The 20,162-nt window shown below is 36.5% G+C and overlaps 2 pseudogenes; one reads left to right on the top strand and one right to left on the bottom strand.

Annotated features, from left to right (window-relative positions):
* The first annotated feature begins 2,216 nt into the window (after positions 1-2,216).
* On the top strand, positions 2,217-3,277 carry LOC143386109 (actin, cytoplasmic 3 pseudogene; annotated as a pseudogene).
* Positions 3,278-4,087: 810 nt separating this feature from the next.
* On the bottom strand, positions 4,088-8,573 carry LOC143386098 (protein ITPRID2-like; annotated as a pseudogene).
* Positions 8,574-20,162: the final 11,589 nt, after the last annotated feature.

The following is a 20,162-nucleotide window of genomic DNA, read 5'->3' as shown; positions in this document are numbered from 1 at the left end:
CTCATGCCCTTTAGCTCACAAGCTCACACACCCTGTCTCCTAGGCTCCCTATCCTAAGTCATCACTAGTATTTGATTTTTAAATTTCTGAAACTTGCATCAATACCTTGATATAAATCTTCAACTCCCTCAGCTAATACTTTATAAGTAAAAGATTATTTTTGAATAATTATACATTTACAGAAATACTGAATGCAAAGAATAGAATAGCCTATGCCTCTTTAAATCCTCCAGGTTCCCCTACTTAAACTAGTGTGGGGCAATTGTTGTAATTGATTAGCCAGTATTTATACATCCCTAATAAATCAAGCTTGCAGTAGGGGTCACTCTTTTTTCCTATGAGTTTGAAAAAAGGATAATGACATGTATTCCTTATTTAAGTATCATATGGTATGGTTTCATTACCTTAAAATCCTGTTTCCCAGCTATTCGTCACTCCTCCTGCCCCTGAGACCTTTCTGCTCAGGGCTGGTTTTATTGTATCCACAATTTTATCTTTTCCTGAATGAAGGACAACTAGAATTACACAGTATATATGGTTTTAAGATTGGTTTCATTTAACTTTACAATTTGCATTTAAGGTTGTTCCATGTCTTTTTGTTAACTGTTTATTTTTTAACATTTAATATTGGATGATGTTCTGTTACATGGATGCACTATGGTTTGTTTATACATAAATCTACTGAATGACATTTTGGTTTCTCCCAATTCTTAGCCATTATGAAGAAATTTGCTATTAACATACATATGCTGTAATTTCTGTGGAAATAAGTTGTGAACTCATTTAGATCAAATGAAAAACTATAATTGTTGGATTATATTTTAAGTGTCTAAGTAAAAATAATTCAAAAATATTCATTCCATATTCAATTAATGTATCAAATTTTTGACCTTTGGGGGGGTGCATCTTCCAAAAATTACCTGTTTCTCTTACACATACCTCACTTACCTGGAATATACTCTCACATTCAGTTCTGTGAAATATCTGTGCTAGACTCCTGACATTAAATTAAAACTGCTGTCATGTTATTATTGTTATCTTTTGGTTCCAAAAAGTCTACTATGACCAAAGTCACAGTCTTTTCATTTATATAATCTTTTATTTTCATTTAAATTCTTATGAGGGAAGAACAATGGAAAAAGCTGTAAGCTTTTGAAACAATGACTCTTATATTCACATCATGCAACTCTGTTGGGAGGGTGTACTAAGCCAGAGCCATGCTGTGTTGTCTCTTAGGTGTTGCAGTGAAAGCAGCAATGCATTTGTGTGCATGTTATCTCACAGTTCCATCTGCTTTTTCCAGGAAAATACAAACACTTCTGCATTACAACTAAACTTACAGCATGTGAGGTCTTTAGGTAAAAGTGCACACATCTTTTGCTATTATCCCCTGCCCTTTTAAAATGTATTCATATATGTATATCCTCATGGGATTAGTTCCAGAACCCCCAACTCTGAAAATACCAGAAGCTTAAAGTCTATTCAAGTAGTGTAGAATGTGCATATAGCCTATACATCCTCCCATATATTTTAAGTCATCATCTATAGATTGCATAAAATACTTAAGACATTGTGAATATTATGTGAATGTCTGTTGTATTATTTAGAGAATAAAGACAAAATAATCTCTATCTGTTCAGTAAAGATGAAATTTTTTAAAAATATATATATTTTTGATTTACTATAGGTAGAATAAAGAACATAAGATCTGTGGCTATGGAGGACCAACTGTGATTAACTGAGTGTCTTTCTGGGGTCCTGGATGATGAAATTCACTCTTGGACTGAACATGGAGAGCATTTCTGAGCAAAGAAAAAATAATGCCAAAGGAGTTATTATAAAGGATACTTGTAATCTGGGTACTTTATGTGGTTTACTTCAATTTTACTTTATAACAATACAAGTAAAAGTTTTGTCTATAGTTAAAAATTCTAAGATTTAAAAAGCAGATTATGAATATGGCAGTATGTTATTAACATACAAACATCGATAGCAATGCTATTATATATATATATATATATATATATATATATATATATATATATATATATATATATTACATATACGTTACACCTATATGTAACATATACAATAGCAGAAACAGTGAGAATGCATTATCTTGTTCATGGACTCTACCAAGCTCCATGTCCTCCCACAGCTTTGCAATTGCAAGGGAAGAAGAAATCACTAAGCTCATCACTGACAATTTCTCCATCATGTGCATAACTGGCTTTGCTGGCATTTACACCCCCAGGGCTGTTTTGCCTTCCATCATCAGGTGTCCCCACTACCAGGGTATGATGGTGGACAGGCCCAGAGCAAGCTCAGCATCATGACCCTGAAGTACCTCATGGAGCACAGCATTGTCATCAACTGATATGATATGGAGAACATCTGGCACCACACCTTCAACTATGAGCTGTGTATGGCCCATGAGGAGCACCTAGTGTTTCAACAGCACTGTTGACCAAGGCCCCCCCTGAACCTCAAGGCCAACAGAGAGAAGATGATTCAGATCATGTTAGAGACCTTCAACACACTGGCATATATGTGGCCATCCAGTTCATGCTGTTCCTGTATGCCTCTGGGTGCACCATTGGCATTGATATAAACTCTGGTAACTGGGTCACCCCATAGTGCCCATCTGTGAGGGCTGTGCTCTTCCCCATACCATCCTGTGTCTGGACCTGGCTGGCCAGGACCTGCCAAACTACCTCATGAAGATTCTGACAGACTATAGCTATTGCTTCACCACCACAGCAGAATGGGAGATCATGTGTTATATTAAGAAAAAGCAGTGCTATGTCACCCTGGACTTCAAGCAGAAGTTGGCCACTGCTTCATCCTCTTCCTCCCTGAGAAGAGTTATGAGCTGCCCCATAGGCAGATGATCACCATTGGTAATGATTGTCCAGAGTGTCCTCTTTCAGCCCTCTTTCCTGGGTACAGAATCCTCTGGCATCCACAAGACCTCCTTCAACTCCATCATGAAGTGTAATATTAATTTCTGCAATGACCACTATGCCAACACTATGCTGTATGGTGGCACCACCATGTATCCAGCCATCACTGACAGGATGCAGAATATTACAGCCTGGCACCCAGCACGATGAAAATCAAGATTATTGTTCCCCCTGAGCACAAGCAGTCTGTGGGGATTGGCACCTCCATCCTGGCCTCACTGTCTACCTTCCAGCAGATGTGGATTAGCAAACAGGAGTACACTGAGTCAGGCCCCTCCATTTTTCACTGCAATGCTTCTAGATGGACTGAGTAGGTTCTGGGCACCCACTTCATGCGCAGATTCTTTGTTATTGTTGTTGTTATTGTCACATTTATTTAACACAAATAAATCTAAACATTTTCCTTTTTATCATAAAAACAAAGAGTTTCAACTGGCTAAAACTGAATTCAAATAATTTATATATGAGGAGAACAAATCTAAATTATTTCCATTTGGAAAATACAAGAAACCAGCTTATTCATTTCTATCTATTCAAGTTGGAGGACCCATTATTTTGACAATAATCTATTATGTAGTATAAAACACAGAAGAAGAAACATCTCCTTATTAGAAGTCCAGACAATGCAAAAGTACATAGCATTTAACATAAGGAATATTTCCAAAAGAAAAATAATATGTAAGCTGTAATAAAATTACATTTGTTTGGGGTAAAGCAATGAAGTTTACAGTGTAAGAACACTGAGCAGTTGTAGGTAATTCTAACCTATTGCTATCAGTAGCCTCCTCAAGAATTAAGAGCAATTTTTACAACAGAACAGTTTGTTTTTTTGGAAGTGACACTAATTAACAGCAATGAAAGGAAAATCACTGGCTGCTTCAAGCTTTATTAAAATAAATCAGTTATTGCACAGTAAATACCTCATAGAGGATAGTGTTGTAAGAAGCTAGTCTGAAGAAGTATGTTATTTATAAATTGGTTATATCTGGAAGTCTTCAAGTTTTATAATTAATTCTACATAGGGAATAGATTGGAAAAATATGAACATACAAGTAAATATTGGGCTTTTCCAAATTGCTATGGTTTTGAGAGATAAAATAAATAATCAGCAAAGTGCCTAGTTTCTATGTATATTTTTTGAAAAGATATGCATAGGGAAAATACACATTCCACATTGTATATAGTAGCCCATCTGAGCAGATAGTATCTTCTGAAATACAGATAATACCTCCACCAGTGTATATAATTGGTAACTCAAATAATCATAACTACAGGATCCATGCCAACCTAAAAATTCCACTTAATGACTATCTTGCTTAGGATTAGATATTGTACTTGAAGATACTGCTGCTAAGTCAACTTACAATTTCCCTTCTGAATCCCCTAATAATTGACTCCTTCATCTCCCAGATGATTTGCTGCACATTTCTGTGCATTTCCTCAGGCATTAGAGGGAGTTTTCCAGACCCTTCTTCCACTTCAGAGTTAGGTCCTACAATCCATGAGGTTGCTTCTTAGGCTGCTCCGACTTCTTCAGAATTCTCCAACTCTGGAGGTATCTGCACGGAGTTGGAAGGCACTCCAGTACTTCTGTTAGCATGACAGGGACCATAATACACAGAAGATGACTCTAATTATCTTCCACAACCTGCACAAGCAATGGAGTCATGGTCACTCTGCATGCATTGGACTTGCAACTGAAAGACCACACAATCACAAAAATACCTTTTTGAGGGGTCAGGGCTGGCTCTGAGACCTCAGTTCCCACACTGGAGGAAAAGAGGATAAGAGAGAAAAGAGGCAAGAGAGTGAGAGTACCCTGAACCCCTGTTTTTATTTAGGAGAAAGACATTTGATAGAAAATTCCACCCAAATAAGGCAAAGGATTGTGTTACAGCAAACACAGGTGCATAGCCCAATACCAGAGCTGCACTTCCTTGCCAAGAGAAGGTGAGGCCCAACTGCCTCGCACTGGGTGTGATGCCAATTCCACACCCCCATTACTTTAGGCTGTGGGGGCATGCTCAGCTCTGTTGAGGGCAGCCCCCCCCAACATCTGATGTTGAGTAGGAGAAAACTGATTCTGAACTTTCTCCAGGAGAGAGTTCATATCCCATTTCCTCCAAGTTCCAGGCCCAATTCAGACTTCAACTATGACTGTTCTCATATAATTTCAGTGATTAGTTCCATTACATAAAGCAGAGAAGGAAATGACAAGTTATCAATGCTTCTACTGCCACACATTTCCACAAGTGCTGAGGAGTGGAAAGGAAAAGACACCTGCACTGCCTGAAATTGTCGATCCAGGTCCAACAAGCAGTCCTGAAGTTCCATTCAGACTGAAAATCTCAACTCTGCAGCTAATCAACTTCATATCTTTCCTCCTCAGTCATGTAGTAAAAAAACCTTGGTTCAATGATGCAGCAATGCTAACTCTAAATCCATCATTTGATTCTAAACAAATTCAGCCTTTGCCCCATTACTTGAAGCTCCTGAAAAGTATTTTCATAAAGAAGTAGAACAGACGATTGTAAGTACTACATGGAAGAGCAGCAAAATCAGGTCCTCTCATCATAGGGTATCATGAAAGATTTTGCAGTGAGTTTCTAATATCATGCAACAATCTTTGAAACTGAATTTCTATGATAGAAGGAGGATTCACAGAGCACACTCAGTAAGGGTAGGCAGCATATCTGTATGAGTAACGACACCTGATATGGGAGGCAAAGGTGGTACCTGAGATGTTGGAAACACTATGTGTGCTCAGAGTTCTCATGTGCTCACACAGGGGCATTTCCTGTCCCTGAGAGTGGACAGACTGAGGGGAGAAGTGGACTGAGACATCTGTGCTGGAATGAACTGTGAACAGGTAGGAGTCCTTCCATGATGTCATACCTCCAAACTGGTCACCTCACTCTGGGTGGGTTCTTATTTCTTCACAGATGATGGAGAGATGAACACCATAGATTTAACCAAATACTGACTGTCATGCTCAGTCACCCCTTTATTCCCTTCCTGTTCCTTTTCAGGTGTGTATTTATTAGTTGAAAGAAGGTGGTCTCTTTCCCTGGAGACAACTGGGCATTGACAGAGGACATAATCCTTACTGGGCTTAATAAAGTTGTTGGTAAAGACTGAGATCTTCTTAGAGGATAGCCAGCTTTTGCAAGCAAGTATCTTTGTTTTTAAAAGATCTTTTAATTTTATCAGGCTATGCCCTACTCTGATTAACAGAGTACAAACCTTCATTGGAGCTCTTTGCAAAGCTGTTTTAAATCTGTCCACAAAAGGAGGAGGCTTCACTGTATTTTCAGAGCTTGTATCACTGAATTTTGCTTCAATGGAAGCTAGTAGTTTCAGAATATGGTGTGTAGTGAACTGGGCAAATTCACATTCACTTCTTTATCCACATCACTTTCACCACTTATTTCCCTCAGGAGCTCTACTGTCTGAGCTGAAGACAAATCCTCTTCTGTTTTGGTACTTTCAGCAATGTAACCCTCTGGACTACAAATGGACTACATATTTCCTGTATTCTCAATAGTCCCACATTCAGCAACTGTTTCTGCCTTGGCTCTTCTTTTCTGAAGATGGGTAAGAGATTCCTCCTCTGACTCATGGAAATAAGGTTGATCTTGCACTATTGGTGTAACAAGGTCCTCACCAAATGATGTGACTGTTGTCTCATGATCATAACTATCAGCAATATCCCCCATAGCTTGCAGGGACCCATGGACCTTAGAAAAATCACTGGAGAGACTGTCAGTGAAATTTTGGCAAAACCACTGCTATCAGAACACTGGCTCGCAAGTACATAGCAGATGATCTCTTTTGGACTTGGTGAAACCTAGCTAATAAGTGGGTGGCATATGAGAAGCTTCTCCCTCTATACTCTGACTATCTTACATTTCAAAGGAGTCCTTCTGCTATATCATTATATTGCTATGGATGGGATTATCAATGGTGTACAAGTCTCTTTTTCAAGTGCATTTTCCAGCTCACTGTGGCTGAACATGTTGAAATCACCATCTGAATCAGATTCTACAATTGACTTCTCTCTTCAGGCAATATACTCTCATGACTTTGTGTCTCTTTATTCTGTTCTGTCTCAGTTTTTTGGTTAAAATTTCTATTTGCTTCATCAGAAAATCTGTCAGTGTCAGCATTCTCTGAAACCCCTATGGAAACACCCAAGACTTCTTCTTTAACTGCAGCTAACATAGAGGATGAGTCTTTCTTTTTTATAACTTTTTGAGATTTTTTAATCATTTTTATTGCTTGCATTTTTTTATTATTGAAGAATGATTTCTTCAATCATTGAAACATTTGGAATCCTTCCTTTTTCAATTGCTGGGGAAGGACTGCCACCTTCTGCTTTCTCTGTTTTATGAATAATTTAGTTTTGATAGTGTTTTCATTAAATGATTTGCATTGTTACTTAAACTTAAAGGTGAGGCAAGTCTCTCTCCTTGATAGAGGTCACTGAGGACATACTTCCAATTCTTTTTGAAGGGGAGTCCCAGAACCTTGAGAGAGTAAAGAAGAAAAAATATAAAGTAGAAAACACTTTTGCCATAATAATAAGCATGTCAATTTGACAAAAGTGGCTTGTTAAAGCATGATTTGGATTCTCTACTTTCATCAATTGCATTTGAGCACTCAAAAGTACTTTAATATTAGGGCTGACATTGTGGCTCAGTGGTACAGTGCTCCCCTGGCATGCATGAGAAATAGGATTTCATCCTCAGCACCACTAAGAAAATAAAATAAAGGTATTTTGTCCACCTATAGCTAAAAACTAAATGTTCAAAATACATTAATAACTATTCCTGTGGCAAATTATGAAGAATTTAAAAATCTGGAAGGAATTTTAGAAGCAGTGTCTGGTACATCTCATACAAATTCAAGATTATAAAGAATTTCTTCCAGATCTTCCTCATAAAGTTCCAATAATTCTGAAATTCTCAAGACTGTTTCAATGCTCTTGCCATACCCAGCAGAATCCACATTTCTCTCTTCTGATGAAACTGGAGACTTCTCTTATAAAAATATATTCTCTTATAAAACTAAAAGTGAATGCCTTTCTGTCCTAGAGTTGAGTGCCAAAAACTGCTACCTGCAGTATAAAATTATAAATTCAACCATATTAAAATAAAGCACTCCTGTCATTGAGACATATTAAAAAAGTGATCACCCACCAGACACTGGAAGGAGATATAACACCTGTAACAATGCTAAAGAACTATTCAGCATTTGTAGAGAAAATGTAGAAATGTATAAGAAAAATCATACGCCAATAGAAACATAAATAACCATTTCTTAGAACAGGAAATATCTATGACCTATAAAAATAAATGGAGATACTTGGCATCTTATTAATATTCAGGGAAATGAAAATAAAAGAAAAATTAAATACTAATTACACATGTTGATTAGCTGAACTTAGACCCTAGTTGTTTTATGTTTTAGAGCAAAACAATGAAATAATCTCTATTCTCTATTTAGAGCCAAGATTGGTATTTATTTAGCTGGTAAAGTTGGATTTTTTACTTACCTGAAAAATGGGCTTTCTGGGAGAGCAGGGAAGATTTTCTTAGTGTGGCCAAGCATAACTGGAGAGAACAGGGCAAAGAGGATGGCTTGGGCTGTACATAATGCTTAGGGCTGGAATACTGGCAAAGATTCTCAGGTATAGATCAAAGGTCCCATTACCATCAAAGGAGGGAGCACTGAATTTGTTGTGAGCATGCCTAGCTATGGAGCACAAAATGATGGAAAACTGAGGCTTAAAAGTTTTCAGCACTCATACATTGAAATAATGGAGCCCCATGTTTATTATAATATTCCCTTACATTTGACACATGATAAAAATGTGCCAGGTTCTACTTAATGTGATTTTGATCTTGTTTGAGTGAGATGTTATGATGCTCTAAGAAGTCTGAAAATGGTAAAAGAGGTTGCAGTTCATTGAACACCAAATTTAAGAACTTAATATTGCTGGACACAGTGGTGCATGCATGTAATCCCAGTGGTTCAGGAGGCTGAGGCAGGAGGATCACAAGTTCAAAGCCAGCCTCAGAAAGCTAGAGAAGCCCTATACAACTTAGTGACACCCTGTCTCTAAGTAAAGTATAAAAAGCTCACTTTATTTAATCTATCTCAGTGAAACAAGAGATTCTCAAGAGTTCTTTATCCCATGAAAGGATCCTTGAAGAGGGAATTGGGTTGTTAACTAGGACAGATGACCAGACTATTTTCAATGGACAACAAATTTATAAAGTCTATAGATATGTCTGGTTGTTGGTAAGGGTATATAGAACTAAAATTCCTGAAGTTTTGGCCAAATTTATTGACTTGTTATCAATGACATTTTGATTAAGAATTGAAAAACAGAAGTTCTTCACTGAGCTCTATTGCATGCAATAGAGGAGATACAATTTATTAAGAATGCAACCTCCAGCTGCTGCTCATTCAGTTTGTCTCAAAGGATGAACTCTTAAGGTACCCAAGAACACTGAGGGAGGGGTGACACCCTCTAGCATGTGGCATATGGCAAGGGGTTGAACACAGAATGGAATTCCCTCTTATAGAGGGGATATCCCAGGGCCCAAGTTGGGCTGCATGCTGTAGTAAGAGGCTTGGCGACTGTGCCACAATTGTATGTTCCTCCTTCTGTGATCCTATGCATAATGGGTAGCAGGGTCAGGAGGATCACACACACATCAAGCACTGATAGATTTACTGGTTCCACCAGAATCCAGAAAGTGGCAGTAGTTGCTGCTCTTATAGTATATAACACAGGGCTGAGAAGAGAGGCTTTTCACATTAGTAGCTCACAGATAATTCACCACAATCAGGATGGTCCAAATAATACAGAGGATATGAAAGGAGGTTTCCAGAGCCCCTGCATTGAAGGACTTTAGGAGCACTAGCCAGAGCCCCACTATATGGTAGCTGAGACTCTTGTTGGAGAAAGCCTCACTCAAAGTAGGCTTAGTTTAATAACAGCACATATAAGCTTAAGCAAAACTTGTAAATAAGCAATGGAAGCCCGGTAACCTAAACAAAATCCTAAGTCATGTTACTGCTTTATCACAGTGTCAGGAATGGAGCAACCATTGATTTACCAAATAATTTTCAGGAATTTAGCCAAGCAGTTGGGGCTGGGTGCTGTGTGAAACTAGAATCTACCATTTTTTCATGAACTCCTTTTTGAATGTTTATTTTTATGTCTTAAGTGAGTGTGTCAAATGAATCTCTGCAATGAGACAGTTATAATGATGATGTAATGGCAGTGCTCTTTGAGAAACCTCAGTGCAGAGAGGTATTACACTGGAAAAGGCCTGGCTGGCAGGTGACTAGAGACCAGGAATAAACCTAAGCTAACAGGTTTTGAGAGACACCGGGGGGGGGAGGGGCAAGCGGCCTTACACGGATTGTTTCCTACAGCTGGAGGGCAAAATCTTGGCCTGGAAGGCACAGTACCACCTAGTGGATGCAAAGAAAATAGAAGCCTAAGAGTGCCCCTTTTTCTTTTCTTTCTTTTTTATTTTTTTAATTTTTTAAAACTTTTTAATTTTAATTTTTTAATTATTTTCTTTAATTGTAATTTTTATTTTACTGCAATTATTATTATTATTATTATTATTATTATTATTATTATATCATTTATTTTTCTTTTCTATTCTTTTCTCTTTCTTTCCTCTCTCCCTCTCTCTTTTTTGTTTTACTTCCTTACCTTTTCCCCATCTTTCCTCTTAAGCATGACCACCCAGATTATGTACAACTTACTAAATGCAAATAGATAAATACTACGAATCAGTCTATAATCCACCCAAGCCCTTAACTACCCCCAAGTACTCCTGTCTATTCTCTTGTTAATATCTGCCTGCATTTGAGGAACCCCCCAAAGAAGCTAAATATACTAACCTTCATACTATCAAATCGCCCGACCTCAACATAAAATCCTAAGTTCAAACCTCAATTCTCTATATGCCATCAAAATCTGTAGGCCTTTAATGAAACTAATGAATTCACATTAAATCCAACATCTCTAAACATTGTCTCCCAACACAAAGGAGAGATATTGGAACTATAAAAAACAAAACAAATTTAAAGGAGAAAACAGAAGCACAGCAGTCAAACAGAGTTGGAAAGTAACATGAGCACCATGAAAAAACAAGGGAAAATAGGACTACATACAATGCAGGACAACTTAAATTCACAGGAGAACCTAGAGGCATCAGAAAAATGGACAGAGAAAGATCTCAAGGCATACCTAACTCAGATGGAACAGAATCTTAGAGAAGACTTTAGGCAGCAAGTCCAAACAATGAAAGTATACTTTGAAAATGAATTACATAAGCAAATTCAAATGGCAAAGAATGACCTCTATCAGGAGATAGATTTAAAAAAAAATCAAACAGTAATCCTAGAAATGCAGGAAACCATAAACCAAATTAAAAACTCAAACGAGAATATTACAAGTAGACTAGATCAAATAGAAGTCAGAACATCAGATAATGAAGACAAAGTTTATCAACTTGAAAAGAATATAGCCAACACAGAAATGATGCTTAAAATACATGAGCAATCCATCCAAGAGATATGGGAACTCATAAAAAAAAAACAAACTTGAGAGTCATTGGGATAGAAGAAGGTGTAGAGGTTCAAACCAAAGGAATGAACAATCTATTGAATGAAATAATCCTAGAAAACTTCCCAGATATGAAAGATGGAATGGATTGCCAAATCCTGGAAGCCTACAGGACCCCAAACATACAAAACTGTAATAGGCCAACTCCAAGACACATAATTATGAAGATATCCAACATACAGAAAAAGGAGAGAATATTAAAAGCTATGAGAGAAAGGAGGCAGATTACATTCAGGGGTAAACCAATTAGGTTAACGGCTGATTTTTCATCACAGATGTTGAAAGAGAGAAGATCCTGGTACAACGTATTTCAAACGCTGAAAAATAATGGATTCCAACCAAGAATACTGTATCCCGCAAAATTAAGCTTCAGATTTGACAATGAAATTAAAATATTTCAGAATAAACAAAAGTTAAAAGAATTCACAGCCAGAAAACCAGCACTGCAAGGTATCTTGAGCAAAACACTACAAGAAGAGGAATGAAAAACATCACCCAAAACTAACAGTGTGAGGTAAGTCAGTAAAGGAAAAAAATAAACAAAAAGGAAAAACTAGCCATATTAAAATAAATAAATAAATAAGCATGACTGGAAGTACAACCCATATATCAATAGTAACCTTAAACGTTAATGGCTTAAATTCACCAATCAAGAGACATAGGCTAGTAACCTGGATCAAAAAAAAAAAAAAGAAAAAAACAAATCCAACAGTATGCTGCCTTCAGGAGACTCATATGATAGGAAAAGACATACACAGGCTGAAGTTAAAAGGTTTGGAAAAATCATACCACTCACATGGTCCTCGGAAGCAAGCAGGAGTGGCCATACTCATATTGAATAAAATCAACTTCAAACCTAAGTTAATCAAAAGGGATAATGAAGGACACTATATACTGTTAAAAGGAAACATCCACCGAAAAGACATAACAATTATCAATATATATGCACCAAACAATGATGCTGCAACATTCATAAAACAAACTCTCTTCAAGTTCAAGACTCAAATAGACCACAACACAGTAATTATGGATGACTTCAAGACACCGCTCTCTCCATTGGACAGATCCTCCAGACAAAAGCTGAATAAAAAAACTGTATAACTCAATGACAGAATCAATAACCTAGACTTAACCAACATATATAGAATATATCAACCATTATCAAGTGTATACACGTTCTTCTCAGCAGCACATGGATCCTTCTCAAAGATAGACCATATATTATGCCATAGGGCAACTCTTAGTAAATATAAAGGTGTGGAGATAATGCCATACATCTTATCGGATCACAATGTAATTAAACTAGAAATCAATGATAAAAGAAGGAAGAAAAAAATCCTGCATCACCTGGAAAATGAACAATATGTTACTAAATGATCAATGGGTTACAGAAGACATAAAGGAGAAAATCAAAAAATTCTTAGAGATAAATGAAAATACAGACACAACATATCAGAATCTATTGGACACAATGAAAGCAGTTTAAAGAGGGAAATTCATTGCCTGGAGTTCATTCCTCCAAAAAACAAAAACCAGCAAATAAATGAACTCACACTTTATCTCAAAACCCTAGAAAAGGAAGAGCAAAACAACAGCAAATGTAGTAGAAGGCAAGAAATATTTAAAATCAGAGCAGATATCAATGAAATCGAAACAAACAAACAAAAAAAACATTGAAAAAAATTGATAAAACTAAAAGTTGGTTCTTTGAAAAAATAAATAAGATCGACAGACCCTTAGCCATGCCAATGAAGAGAAGAAGAGAGAGAACTCAAATTACTAACATACGAGATGAAAAAGGCAATATCACAATGGACACTACAGAAATACAGAAGATAAGTAGGAATTATTTTGAAACCGTATATTCCAATAAAATAAAAGATAGTGAAGACATCGATAAATGTCTTAAGTCATATGATTTTCCAAGATTGACTCAGGAAGATACACACAATTTAAACAGACCAATAACAAAGGAGGAAATAGAAGAAGCCATCATAAGACTACCAACCAAGAAAATCCCTGAACTGGATGAATATACAGTGGAGTTTTACAAAACCTTTAAAGAAGAATTAATACCAATACTTTTCAAGTTATTTCAAGAAATAGAAAAAGAAGGAGCTCTTCCAAATTTATTCTATGAGGCTACATCACCCTGATCCCAAAACCAGAAAAAGACACTTCAAAAAAAGAAAACTAAAGACCAATATCGCTAATGAACTTGGATGCAAAAATCCTCAATAAAATCCAGGCAAATCGAATACAAAAGCATATCAAAAAAATTGTGCACCATAATCAAGTAGAATTCATCCCTGGAATGCAAGGCTGGTTCAATATACGGAAATCAGTAAATGTTATTCACCACATCAATAGACTTAAAGATAAGAACCACATGATCATCTCGATAGATGCAAAAAAAGCATTTGACAAAGTACAGCATCCCTTTATGTTCAAAACACTAGAAAAACTAGGGATAACAGGAAGTTACCTCAACATTTTAAAAGCTATATATGCTAAGCCTCAGGCTAGCATCATCCTGAATGGAGAAAAACTGAAGTCATTCCCTCTAAAAACTGGAACAAGACAGGGATGCCCTCTCTCACCACTTCTATTCAATTTAGTTCTAGAAATACTAGCCAGAGCAATTAGACAGACAAAAGAAATTAAAGGCATAAAAATAGGAAAAGAAGAACTTAAATTACAACTATTTGTGAATGATATGATACTATATCTAACAGACCAAAAGAGTCTACAAAGAAACTACTAGAGCTAATAAATGAATTCAGCAAAGTGGCAGGATATAAAATCAACACGCATAAATCAAAGGCATTCCTGTATATCAGTGACAGATCTTCTGAAATGGAAACGAGGACAACCACCCCATTCACAATATCCCCCCCAAAATAAAATACTTTGGAATCAACCTAACAAAAGAGGTGAAAGATTAATATAATGAAAACTACAGAACCCTAAAGAGAGAAATAGAAGAAGACCTTAGATGATGGAAAACTATACCCTGTTCATGGATAGGAAGAACTAACATCATCAAAATGGCGATATTACCCAAAGTTCTCTATAGGTTTAATGCAATGCCAATCAAAATTCCAATGGTATTTCTTGTAGAAATAGATAAAGCAATCATGAAATTCATATGGAAAAACAAAAGACATAGAATAGCAAAAGCAATTCTAAGCAGGAAGTGTGAATCAGGCGGTATAGCGATACCAGATTTCAAACTATATTACAGAGCAATAGTAACAAAAACAACATGGAACTGGTACCAAAACAGGCGGGTGGACCAATGGTACAGAATAGAGGACACAGAGACCAATCCACAAAACTATAACTTTCTTATATTCGATAAAGGGGCTAAAAGCATGCAATGGAGGAAAAGAAAAGATAGCATCTTCAACAAATGGTGTCGGGAAAACTGGAAATCCATATGCAAAAAAATTAAACTGAATCCCTTTCTCTCGCCATGCACAAAATTTAACTCAAAATTGATCAATGAGCTTGATATCAAATCACAGACTCTGCGCCTGATAGAAGAAAAAGTTGGCTTTGATCTACATATTGTGGGGTCAGGCCCCAAATTCCTTAATAGGACACCCATAGCACAAGAGTTAATAACTAGAATCAACAAATGGGACTTACTCAAACTAAAAAGTTTTTTCTCAGCAAGAGAAACAATAAGAGATGTAAATAGGGAGCCTACATCCTGGGAACAAATTTTTACTCCTCACACTTCAGATAGAGCCCTAACATCCAGAGTATACAAAGAACTCAAAAAAATTAAAAAATAAGATAACAAATATCCCAATCAACAAATGGGCCAAGGACCTGAACAGACACTTCTCAGAGGAGGGCATACAATCAATCAACAAGTACATGAAAAAATTCTCACCATCTCTAGCAGTCAGGGAAATGCAAATCAAAACCACCCTAAGATACCATCTCAATCCAGTTATATTAGCAGCTATTATGAAGTCAAACAAAAAGTGCTGGCGAGGATGTGGGAAAGGGGTACTCTTGTACATTGCTGGTGGGACGGCAAATTGGTGCAGCCAATTTGGAAAGCAGTATGGATATTTCTGGGAAAGCTGGGAATGGATCCACCATTTGACCCAGCTATTGCCCTTCTCAGACTATTCCCTGAAGACCTTAAAAGAGCGTACTACAGGGATACTGCCACATCAATGTTCACAGCAGCACAATTCACAATAACTAGGCTGTGGAACGAACCCAGATGCCCTTCAATAGATGAATGGATAAAACAATGTGGCATTTATACACAATGAAGTATTACGCAGCACTAAAAAATGACAAAATCTTGGAATTTGGAGGGAAATGGATGGCATTAGAGCAGATTATGCTAAGTGAAGCTACCTTATCCCTAAAAAACAAATGCCAAATGTCTTCTTTGATATAATGAGAGCAACTAAGAACAGAGCAGGGAGGAAGAGCTACAGGAAAAGATTAAAATTAAACAGAGACATGAGGTGGGAGGGAAAGGGAGAGAAAAGGGAAATTGCATGGAAATGGAAGGAGACCCTCACTATTATACAAAATTACATATAAGAGGTTTTGAGGAGAAAGGGGGGAAAAAAACAAGGGAGCGAACTAAATTACAGCAGATGGGATACAGAGAGAAGATGGGAGGGTAGGGGAGGGGGGATAGTAGAGGATAGGAAAGGTAGCAGAATACAACAGTTACTAATATGGCATTATGTAAAAATGTGGATGTGTAACCGATGTGATTCTGCAATCTGTATTTGGGGTAAAAATGGGAGTTCATAACCCACTTGAATCTAAAGTATGAAATATGATATGTCAAGAGCTTTCTAATGTTTTGAACAACCAATTAAGAAAGAAGTTCTTGCCTGACAAACCTGGTGTGTGATACTAAGGCACTGAGGGACCCCGAGGTTAGCAGATATGTTATGTCCCTGTAAACACAATGGGAAAAGATAGCTGAGGGGATGTTGGGATAAGATGGAATAGAATGTATTCATCAAACCTGTAGCAGCAACATAATTATTATTTTGATTGATGGGAGAGTAATTTTCCTAATTTTGTGTATAAGAGAGTTAATGGGTAGAGCCATGGCATCAAGGCTCCAATAGCCTTTCCAAGTTTAGTAACAGGACATATTGGACACTGGGGATCACCCTTGAAGATTATATTTTATTTACATTACACAATATCAATTGTTTTAACTGGGACAACTGGACAATGATGTGCATTTTCTCAGGTTGATTTATATATGCCAAAATCATAACCATAATTTAATTCTAATTTATTACTTATATGGTCAAAGTGTTCATTACATACATTAGGAAAAAATGTATGCTGACTATGGGTAATTGGGTAAGGCAATGATTAATTCTAATTATTAACATGCAAGATACTTATTCTCTATTTTATGCTTCGGTAATTTTCTCTAAGATAATAGGTGCTACATTTTTTTTAATTTAGTGTGATCCCTATATATAGCTATTCTACTCAAGTCTCAGTTATTGGCTAAAAGCATGAATGTTTCCAATTGGTGCATTTCAACAGATGGTGCAGTTGTTCAGAGCCCGTGTTTCAGAGGCTCAAAAGTCAATCAGTTCCCTTTCTTATTTAATTAGTTATTTGTAACTGGATACAATACCTTTATTTAATTTATTTATTTCTATGTGGTTCTAAGGATCAAACCCAGGGCCTCACACATGCTAGGCAAGTGCTGTACACGTAGCAACCACCCAGCCCCTCCCTTTCTTTTCTTTTTTTTTTGTTCTTTCTTTCTTTCTTTTTTTAGTGCAATAATTCTTTTAATGAAAATTAGATTTCCAGTAGTGTTTAATTGTAGGTTACTATTTTCATTTTTATTTTCTTCCTTTTGTATTCAGGTTTCTCTCCGTCTCCCTCTTTCTTCCTCTTTCACATTTCCTTCTTATGATTCAGGATCATTGACACTGCTCACATTTACAAGTATCTTCCTCCATGACACCTCACCTCATAGTTAGTGACCTTTTGCATTATCAGGGCTGAATTAACCTCAGGCCATATCATAGGATGCTATGAATTTTTTTTCTTATGATATTGAGGATCAAGAACTTTTTCTTGTCAGAAATACAGGACTTTGGAAGAGTACTATTGAGCAACCTGCTTTTAGGACTGCTTGAATCAAGACATTCAAAGTAATGTGAAAATATGTCCAGCTGAGACAAGACCTAGGACCTTTGCAAGGAGGGTCCCCTGCCCTAAATGTCAAATATGAATTCTGCCTTAGAAAAGTTAAATCTATAGTGGAGGCTCAGTGGAACTTGTCAGATGCAGGAGGAAATGGTGCAGCTTGTAGGGAGGTTCTGACTAAAGCAACAATACAGTACAGAGAGTTCATGGCCATCTACAGTCCAAAATACAGGTGTTGCAGTCTCCAGAGACAGAGTGTACTTCCACTCAGAATTTGGTCTGGACATGAAAACTGGTGATGCCACCTACTTACAAGAGGGTGAGGAAGTAGGCTTTCTAGAGAGAGCAAGGAAGGTTTCAAGCTACTGCAAATTGCATTAAGGGAAGGATAAGGAGAATTAGGGTTTACATGGTGTCTTGGGCTGGGATTGGGATTAACTTTTTCATCTGTGCCTTGAATTTCCTACTTGTATCAAGGGATGGAGAAGGCTGGTTTCCTCATGGACTCATCCAGATGTGGGTCAGAAAGGGAAGAGTAAGAGATGGGGCTTGAAACCATAAACATGGAAACGCAGTCAAACAGGAGAAAATGGAGTCAGACTCCACCCTTCACTGTCACAAATGCTTGCTATACACAAAGCAAATGGAGGAGCCATATGAAAAAGCACTGGTGATAGTGAAAAGAGCATGCATCCAAGTGTCACAAATGAGAAATGGATATTAAAGTGTAGAATATTCTCTCAGTAGAATAAAACACAGCTGTGGAAACAATTATACTACATATCTTCCCAAGAAAGTGAACAAATCCTAATAAATATTAATCCTAATATTGCTGAGTAAAAAATGATCCAGATGACATTCATTATTATAATTTTTGTCATTCAAGAACAAATGAAACAATGTTTTACATACACAAATTTGTTATGAGGAAAAATACATTGGTTAATTCATGAATTCTAGAGTAACAGTCTTTCATTAATTATGCTATTTTGTATTATGATATTAGTATAATATATGTATTTTAAATATGATGATAAAGAATGTTAATATTTCTGTTACAATATTATTCATATTATAATGCTTTAGTTTAGCTTTTTTTTTGGTGCTGGGTATGAAACTCAGGGGTTTCCTCATGCCAGGCAAGGGCTCTACTACTGAGCTAACCCCCAATTATATTTTAAATAAATATTAAAATCTAGTAAAATACTACATTGGCCAATACTTCCCTCAAAATAAAATAGATAAGAATCATATCAGGTAAAAACTGTACCACTAATTACTGGGAGTAATGTGGTCAACACAAAATATCTGCTCAATCAAAGGGAAATCTAAATAGTTCTAATATGGTTAATAAAAGTCTAATTAAGCTAAGGATTTCTAATAAAAAGAAAACAGGTTTTTATAGGTTCAGTTTCTGATTTTAAGTACCAGAGGCAAGATCAAAAATAGTCTGCAGTGCCAACCTGGCCATCTCTACTGGTCCCCAGCCTCAGGGCCCTGTTTTCTGTACAGTCCTACCAGGTCATTTACCAGAAACATTTGCATGATATTAATGTTTATATTTACAGAAAGAATAGCACAGCTTAAAACCACTCAATATCATTGTCTTCCCTGTCATGGTCCTGCTTGATGGCGAGAAGTTGGATTTTTCCATGTCCCATAGTGAAGCAAATGCTTGGGTCAGAATCCCTAAAGCCACACCATGGAGACAAGTGGGCAGCTCTTCCTGTCTTGGTACTCACCCATGCAAACCAGCAGAGAGAAAAAAAACAGAGGTGCAAATAACAATGAAATACCCACAGCCTGACTTTAATTTACATTCTCAGAGTATAATTTATCACACAAAGAGAAAAGGATGATGTAACGCCAGCTATATACAAAGGTGAGAAGAGAGTTTAAAGCCTCCTGAGAATGGAATTGTTTTTCAATGTCTGGTTTTATCGAGGTTTATTTATCCAATAAAAATAATGCCATGAGAACATCTTTTGTTTTTGTAATTATAACTCTGCCTTCTCCCATTGTGGAAAGTTTTTTTCTACTGAATGAATATGTTGTAAATATTTTTAGATACTAAAGTGGAACACAAGCTTAGAGTAAATAACATGTCCTTTTATGTTCTATTAATTTGTTAATAGGAAAGAAAATTTTTCTCTGATGATATTTGGACTAAAAATAAATAGTAAATTTAATATACAATAATACTGATTATGTAACTATTGTGTTTTATATTTGTACAATCACCTGAAAAGCCACAATGACACTTAAAACTCTCCTATTGACTTATTTCAACAGATGTTGATTTACATTCTGGAATATGCTTACTGTATTCATAATATGCCTTGTATAATCAAACACCAGGATTAGACTGA

Source organism: Callospermophilus lateralis, unplaced genomic scaffold, assembly GCF_048772815.1.
Source record: "Callospermophilus lateralis isolate mCalLat2 unplaced genomic scaffold, mCalLat2.hap1 Scaffold_139, whole genome shotgun sequence".
NCBI classification, from domain to species: Eukaryota; Metazoa; Chordata; class Mammalia; order Rodentia; family Sciuridae; genus Callospermophilus; species Callospermophilus lateralis.
Note: the sequence above shows the minus strand (reverse complement) of the source record. Positions and strands in the feature narration are given on the sequence as shown.